General features: G+C 39.0%; 1 long non-coding RNA gene across 1 annotated transcript; it reads left to right on the top strand.

Moving 5' to 3' along the window:
* Nucleotides 1–2292: 2292 nt before the first annotated feature.
* On the top strand, nt 2293–5769 carry LOC133479644 (uncharacterized). Its single transcript, XR_009789029.1, has 4 exons — nt 2293–3400; nt 4396–4632; nt 4911–5107; nt 5654–5769. It is a non-coding gene; the product is annotated as an uncharacterized LOC133479644 (long non-coding RNA).
* The last annotated feature ends 3290 nt before the right edge of the window (nt 5770–9059 follow it).

Below are 9059 nucleotides of genomic sequence, written 5' to 3'. Positions count from 1 at the left end.
GTGCTCTCTGTCAATTGACTGTCTGTTATCGTACTAGAGCAGCTCCAACTACCAGAGACAAATTCCTTGTGTTTATTGGACATACAAAATAAAGATAATTCTGATTCTGATTAATTGTTCATTGTCTTAATTAAACAGACAATACAATTCAATAAATAATATACTGTACATACTGTAAATAGTTTTTATGGATGAATATAAAATGATTTCTGGACTTTTTACCACGTCAATTGCAAACACTATTAGATTTGTGATTGCATGATCGAGGATGAAGAGGCGGAACTTCTGAGACAAGCGTAACAGATTTCTGCCTACACCTCAGAGCAGACAACTAGTTTTCAGCTTACAGCAATGCGTTATGCGTTATCTGTAAGTTATCATCATGCAGCGCGAACAGAAGCACAACAGATCCTTCCGTTTGTCCATATCAAGACCGTTCGCAAATTGAAAATAATACATACCGTATTTTCACGATCATAAGGCGCACTTAAAAGTCTTACATTTTCTCCAAAATGGACGGGACGCCTTATGTGTGCACCGAGTTCCAAAATCTATAAATGTTGTTGTGTGATGAATGCTCCGCTTGACTGACTGGGAGCATTTCCTGCCGACACGCTGCTTATATAGAGGAAGACGGATGTGACTGACGACAGCATGCAGATGTAAAGGGGGAAGGGTGCGCGTGACAGAGGACGCTAAAGACACGCCCCCAGTAGTTATATAGTTCCGATATCTGCATCGGTTTGGCTAAGGACCCCCAAAAATGGCACCTACGAAGAGACACGCTTACAAAGCACAGTTCACACTGCAAGCTATTAGTTACACGGAGGAACATGCGAATCGAGCAGCCGCGAGAGAATTCAAGATCAACGACTCCATGGTTCGCAAGTGGAGGAAGCAGGAAAACGAACTTAGCCAAGTCAAGAAGGCGAAGCTGAGTTTCCGCGGAAACAAGGCGAGGTGGCCCGAGTTGGATAACGCTTGCAGATGAAATGAAAATCGAACATTTTCAAGGTCTGTCTTGGTGCTTTATCCATCCTGGCAAGGACTACCGTGGCGTAGCAACTTCCGGCGGATTACAAGGAAAAGCTGGCCATGTTCCGCTCCTACTGCAGTAAAAATATTGCCGACAAACACATCCAGCCCAACCACATCACCAACATGGACGAGGTCCCGCTCACTTTTCGTTCACTTTTGACATCCCGGGGGACCAGTCCAGCAAATGAACTCGGAGCTTGCCATCATTCCGGGATGCTTGACGAAGGAACTCCAACTGTTGAACATCGGTGTAAACAGGGTGTTCAAAGTGAAGTTGCGAGTGGCGTGGGAGTGATTGATGACAGCTGGCAAACACAGCTTGACTAAGACTGGGAGGCAACGCCGGGTGAGTTACACCACCATATGTGAATGGATTGTGGATGCTTGGGCTAAGGTATCTGCTTTGACTGTTGTCCGAGCTTTCGCAAAAGCCGGCATCATTGCTGAACAGCTCCCCGGCAAGGAGACTAACTGACAATGACGAGAGGGAACCCGACGTGTTTGTTGGAGAACTTGGCCAGCTGTTCATTCCGGATACAGAAGATGAGGACTTTGATGGATTTGTGGATGAGGATTGATAAAAAAATAACATGAGTACTTTTTTAAATACTTCAATAAAGTACAACTGAACTCAGTTTTGCTCCCGCTGCCTTTTTAAAAACATTGTTTTAGCGTGCATGCATGTTACCGTATGTTTTAAGCTAGCGTATGTTTTACCGTGACTGCGCCCAATAATACGGTGTGCCTTATGTATGTGTTAAATACAGAAATAGAAATAGAAATAGTAACTGAGACTGCACCTTTTAATATGGTGCACCCTCTGGTCGTGAAAATACGGTAATTAGAGGATTTTTTTTTTTTTTACAAATATTTGGGACATAACCTAAATTATACCTAAACCGGGTCTTTTTCAACCCAAGGTTCTACTAGAAGTACAGTGGGAACTACAGTTACGAGTAACCAAGTTTACAAGCAATTTGGGTTACGGCCAAAATTTTCGTAGAAAAATTACTTCTCGCTCCGTATTATTTTCAGTTTACAAATGGTCTTGGTATGGACGAACGGAAGGATCTCTGTTGTGCTTCTACTCGCACTGATCATTGACTCGGTGCATAACACTTGGATGCGAACTGAAAACTAGTTGTCTGCTCTGCGGCGTAAGGTGGAAATCTGTTACGCTTGCAGCCGCAAGAACTGCCTTCACATCCTCGATCATCTGCTCACAAATCTAATAATGATAATATGTGGTTAACATGGTAAAAGAAGTCTGATTATTTTGTCTGTTTTGTGTTCACTTCCTGTTTTATTTTGTAATAGTCCCAACTCTTGTTTTAAGTAACTTGCACTTACCGTGTGTTTCTTGCCAGTCTGATTGTCTTCTCCGAAATGATTGTTTCCACCTGTTGCCCATTACATTGTGTGTGTTGCTATATATAGTTTGTGTTTCTTTTTGTCCTGTGCTAGTTTGTGTTTACTAGTGAGTCTTATTTCTAAGCCATGTGTTCCATTCCATGATCTTAAGTTAAGTCAAATGTTGTGCTATCACTGCACTAATTATTAATCAAAGGACTGTGTTTTGTTTGATACTTTGTCTTGTTTTGTTTCTTTAGCCACTAGTTTTGCTCAATAAGGTAGATTTTGTGTTTGTTGTACTATTTGGCTTTTCCTCTTTGATGTATTTTCTGTAGTACTTTTTTCGTTGAGGTATTATTCATTTGAACTTTATTCCGTTTGCTTTTGTCGTACATTTGGGTTCAAATGTAGTCCGGACGTGACGGCTATTGTATTTTCCCAACTTGCTTTTTAGCATCCAGTTTCTGATGGCTTGTGGTAAAAATCTGGTGTTCACTTAGATTCAGAGTGGACAGGAGCTGAATGGGATGCTAATTCACACGGTCTTTAAGACCAAAGCTCTGTCTGTACGTGAGACCAAGGACTGTTTTAGTAAGTGTGAGATTTTTCTAGTGTGTGGGTGTTTAAATATCTATTTCTTTCTCTGAGACTGAGAATGGCTGTTCACCAACTTCACCCATTATAAACACATCAAACATGCAAGCAGAAAATGACAGCGAGGATGTTTGGGTTGTAGTTGACGTTAATCAGCTTCATGCAGAGAGGGGGAGTAATGGAACCATTGGGACTGATACCAGCAGTCATGATGGAGATGAAAATCTGGTCATGTAGATGGGCATGGGTCCAACCACTCAGCCAGCAGTAGTGTTCATGTTAAAAGAGATGAGACCACTGGTGCCAGTGGGCAGGATGATGACTATTCATATTTGAGACTTGTTTCTTCTTCTCCTCCTTACTTTTCTGATGAGGAATTACAACAAGCTATAATTGCCAGTATGGAGAGTCAAACGTGAGTAGACAGCCATTCTGACATTATGTGGATGTTGTTGTATCCCATGCATTCTGGCATTAATCAGTAAATTAATCACCACAGCCATAACCCCGATGGAGAAATCGTATGGAGCTGATGTATACTGTATGATGATAATGATGATTATGATGATAATGATGATTTTGCTTTACCTGATTTGTTACCTGATACAGATGATTACAATGTTTAAACTACAACATTCATATATGACAAGTTACTCTGAGTGTAAATGTATTTGTTTCATAAAAATGATTCTACAGTTAAAAATCGAAATGAAGTGACTGTAAGATGATATGAGAATTTGTGCAAATACATGATAAACAGGAGGGAAATGTTAGATAAATTGTAGAAGTTATCATTTATTTGCTTAGCTTGCATTAGTATAATGGACAATTTTAGATGTCTCGCCTTCAAAAAGAAGACTCAGCATCATCCGATGGAAGGGCGCCTGGACCAAGGACGTGATCGGATGTGGTCGGGTCGTGACAGGTGTTGGTTCAATATTATGTGTTGTGTCTTATTACTTAGAACACTATGTCTGGAAAAAACCCTCTTATAATCAAATATTTTGTGTTGTGTCTTATTGCTTAGAACATTATGATTTGTAAATCCCTCCTATTTCAAATAAAAGCAGGAGCGAGGGGGGGGGATTGTTTAGAGCGTGTTGAGAGGCTGTGATCTGAACAATCTCCCATACGCCCTCCTCATGAGAAAAAGAAACCAGCGTCTTCATTCCTTTTGTGTCTATTTTTTATAATGTTGGGTAAGATAAATCCAACACACATACAGATCATTTGAGCTCGAGAGCTTCGGATATCTATTGCGGATAATCTCACAAGATGAATCATTATATTTAACTATTTACATTATCACATCCACATTTTTTTGTAGTCACCTATAGCAAAAAAAATAAAATGTAAATTAAAGTTTTACATTTTGTGCAAGTGCATCTTTTCATTTATTTCTGTTTACAGGTCAGAAAAGGTTCCTGTCCAAGAAATATTACTGGAACTTTCAAGCAAATTAAACACAAAAAGGCAGTGTAAATTTAACATAAATCGCACTGCTGTATGGGAGGGAGCTATACGAGGCTTCCAAAGGTTGTCCTATGGCTCCAATTTTCTGATGTATGTAAAACATTGGGCAACATTGCCAGGTCACCCATGTTTGAGGGGGAAAAAAGAACAAGAACTTGGTGCTTTCCAGTACAGGTAATGACTGGCTTCATTTAATGTGAAACATTTGACTTTATTGTAATTGTGCAGCTTTTTAAATTATTTAATTACTATACAGCTATGCTATGGCCTCATTGTAGTGAGCCTTGATTATATTGTTGAATTACATAAATGTACATGCTTTTTAAAAAATAAAATAAAATAATAATTATCTGGAATACTGTATGCCACATTTGACAAAGCGAATGTCGGAACTTTTTAAATCCACAATTTATTTTTTTACTGAAATTTGTTTTTTCTTTATTCAACGTTAGATTTCTGCTATCATTGTGCAGCTCTCAGAGGGGACTGGGACTACTTTGCTGGCAGAGCCATTGCAGCGAGCTTGGTACATGGTGGTCCACCACCAAACGTCCTTTCTCCAGTACTATTTAGTTTTCTGGTCAATGGTTCAGCAAATCGAAAAGTCCAAGATATAGCTGACACCGAACTCATGGGTAAAGTAAAAAAGGTAATTTTGTAGTTATGTCTTAAACTGCATTACAATTACTTTACATTGCAGAGTTGTCTTGTTTTCCAGTTTGAAAGGTGTAACGACTCACCTTTATATTTTTACTTTGAATGCCACCACTGCTGAATTGGCAAGTGTTGATGGAAAAGCGCATTTCTCTTTTTACTTAAGAGAAATGCTCCTTTGCTCAACTACTTGGCCAATGCAGGATGTTTGAGTCATATGCAGTTGATTACAGACAAGGATCTGCTGGTACATGACATTGTCATGTTTCAGCTCATTCACAGGGTTCAAGGTATCATATACTGCCTGCAGTTCCATTATTGTAGCCGGGAGGGCGCTTTGCGTTCTCTCTCTCTCTCTCTCTCTCTCTCTCTCTCGCTCTCCTCCCTTCTGTTTTCAGCACCTGTCTTCAATCAGCCTTATCACCACCAGGAAATCCTCACCGAAGTATTGCAGTTACTTTCAGTTGTACCGTGGCCCTTTTACCTCACGTAAGTCACCCTATTCCTTGTTCCCTTTTTGACTCCTGTCTCCTTGTTCCAGTGTGTTCCTGATCCACGTAATTCCTGCCACCAAGCCAGCCGCCTGTCCTCACCACTACCTGCCACCTGTCCACACCGCCGCCTGCCAACCCACCTTTCATCAATAAACTATTCATCCTTTCACATCTGCCTCCGACTGCTCTTGGATCCAGCCACTCTCTATTCGTGTCACAAGGCCCATTTTAAAGGTATTCAGTAATCGCTGTTGTACAGTTACATTCGCAACAGGGTTTAAGATGAGCGTCACAAAATATAATGAAAGTCTATTAAACCCAACGGGTGATTTGACTTTGTACAAGTGAGTTGTGGTTTGCGCAGATTCTGTGAAGGACTGAAAACTCTTGTCATTCTTCAGCAAATTAATCAACATCCAGACAGCTTTTGTCCCCTGTTCTGCTTTGAGCCAAACTAACTGACTGCTGACCAGATGGATATTTTCAACATTCATCTCTCCCAGAAGGGAGCAACAAGACAGCTGCTGAGCTGATGGTGGTTACTTTCTGGAGAGACCATCTCCAAGATAAGGGTTTGCTTTAGTGGTCAAAAACGTATGTATTCTGCCCCTCATGTGTGTCCATGAAATTAAATGGATTTATAAAGTGTCTGGATACGACTCTATTGAGCTCTGACCATAGTCGCTCAATCCTTTGGTTGTGTACTGATACACCTGTAATAACACTGTTCAAACCTCTTCTTTCTAACATAAAACAGGCAATGTTAATATTTTCCATACCATGATCACAATCTGACCTTTAAGGGCAAGACAAAGTTCTCTACTCCTCCTCAAAATAATGACAAGACACTTGATGCCCTGTTGTTGGATAAGCGCCGGATGTATATGATAGTCCAACTGTAGCCATCCACACAGCCATGAAAAACTAATTGCCACCTGACCAGCTTGTGGTTTCCATCAAAATGCCTGTTTGGAGAGAAAGTTTAAATGCTACACCAAATTATAAATTGAAGTATACTCAGTAGTGCTGTCATTTAGTACAATAAATATTGAATTAATTGGTTTTCGACTATTTTTCGCAACCTTTTATTGCGGTCGTGGAGGACTGCAGTGCATTACCTGGAAAAGGATTTCCTGTAATTTGTCTTTTTGTGTAATTTGACATTTTTACACTTAATTGCTGATCTTATTTGCTCTACTTTGGGTGTATGGATTACTTTGCTTGTTCCCAACATCTGTTGAAATTTTTAGGTCAATGGCACAGTTTGAAGCATATTTAGTGAGAAAAATGGTGAAGTGTTAAATGCCTTTTTCGGCCGCTATATTTTATATTTGTGTGTGCGTCTGTGTACAGTATATAAATTAGTTCATGCAAAAGTTGCCATAATTGGTTAGGTGCCTGAACACTGTAGACTCTCTGACGAATAGCAGTTGAAATGAACGGCAAATAGGATCCACTCAATGCGGGCTCTGTCTGACCCGCCAGCGCTGTATCCTTAAGCCACGCGATCTCAGGCTTCCTTGTATGTATGCTTCACCTGCATTTGGGGTGTTCTGTAGGACATTAGTCACCACTGAGTCCAGCTCTTGATTGGACAACACAGACTATCTTAATGGCTCAACTCCCAGTCTTTGTCTAAAGGTTATTTGATTGATTCCAAAGCATGATGCAATTCTCTGCCATGCCATTCCAATGGACACACTGTGGGAAATCTGTTCTCTGATGCTGTATTGGAGTTGACCTGGACAGCCAGCCAACGTTGTTGGTGTTAAATTTGTCACTTCAACAAATCTCTGTCTGGCCTCATATTCAATCAACAGGCTACTAAAACATCTGTACAATCTTCCAAGAAGGTTACTGACGTCCCTGTCATCACACACAGCAAGAAATGCAGATAGAGTTTGAGAATGCTCGTGAAGCTCTCTAAAAAGCCACTCCTGATGGAAATTGTTGGATTCGTCTCATTGCAGCCTCTCAACAGATCCCAGAGCAGAAGTTAAAAAAAAAAAAAAAAAAAAACACCCTCCTCATTGCCCCTCACTTCATAAAAGAAAGCTTGCAATTGAAAAGAAACCAATATCAAATTAAACTACATTATGCTAAGAAGCGCACAAAGTACTTCAAACTCAATAAGACATTCACCTAGATGTGAAGCAGTCTTCCAGTATGTACAATGAAGTCTTGTCTGTGACAGGAAGTACTAGATCTATATCTATCTAAATCTATATTTGTCGAGATCTATTTGTGAGAATTTATCATCTGTATGTGTAGATCTATATCCATGTCTAGATCTGTTTGTCAATATCTGTGTAGATCTATATTTGTCCAGATTTATTTGTCAAATGTATCTATATGTATAGATCTATATTTGTCTAGATCTATTTGTCAAAATGTATCTATATGTGTAGATCTGTATTTATAAGTCTAAATCTATATTTGTCTAAATCTATTTGAAAATCTATATTTATGTCTAGATCTATTTGTCCAAATCTATCTTAAAATAAATCTCCCAATATTTGTTTTCCCCCACAAGCATGTATGCAAGCATTTGAGATGGATATGTGAAAGGATTTGAGTATATTTTATGAATGGATTTGAGGATGGTATGTGAATAGATTTGACATGTTTATTTATTTTGACATGTTTATTTATTTGACCTATATGTGTGCAGACAGTTGACATGTTTATGTGAGCGTGTATTCATGAGTTGAAAAGGAAGTGGTTTCAAAATAAAATATGGCATTGACCAACAGCCGTAAAGTACAATAGTAAGCATTAGCGTTACATAGCATTGTACTGTATAGTACATATATATTTATAACGTATATATGTCGTATACTTGTTGATTATTGTGTTACAATAACGCTTTTCCTCATTGATTTAAAATGCCTGCTTTTAATGTGTACGTTCTGTAGGATATGACGTAATGGTCAGCCAATCAGAAGCCTCGTCGTGTAGGGAGGCTCGTCTACCCAGAGCGAGACACCATTAACCGGACTACACACACTGTCAAATATTTCATGACTTTGTAAAATATAGGTACATCGCAACACATTAAAATATAGTTGAAATGTTTTTCTTCAGTACTCATAGAGTGATTAAACACTGAAGTACTTTTCAGAGGGAAAATTCAGCCTAATTTCTATGTTAAAAATCACTTTATTTCTTGAATTAATTCACTATTTCCTTTGACGTATTTTAGTTTCTCAATATGGGGAATTATTTTTATTTGCTATGTGCTATAATCATAAAAATTATACATATTTTAATTATGAAATACTTCACTCTGAGTGCGTGCAGTGTGCAGTGCATGTCTATAATTTCACTTTTTTAATTTAACTACCTAATAAAAGATTTACACTAGTCATGTGTGAACATAATCGATGTGTGCGTGAGCATGATTGACATCAATTCGTGAATGCCAGTGACGTGCAAGAATGTGATTGACGTGCT

Source organism: Phyllopteryx taeniolatus, chromosome 6 (genome assembly GCF_024500385.1).
Source record: "Phyllopteryx taeniolatus isolate TA_2022b chromosome 6, UOR_Ptae_1.2, whole genome shotgun sequence".
Lineage (NCBI taxonomy): Eukaryota > Metazoa > Chordata > Actinopteri > Syngnathiformes > Syngnathidae > Phyllopteryx > Phyllopteryx taeniolatus.
Note: the sequence above shows the minus strand (reverse complement) of the source record. Positions and strands in the feature narration are given on the sequence as shown.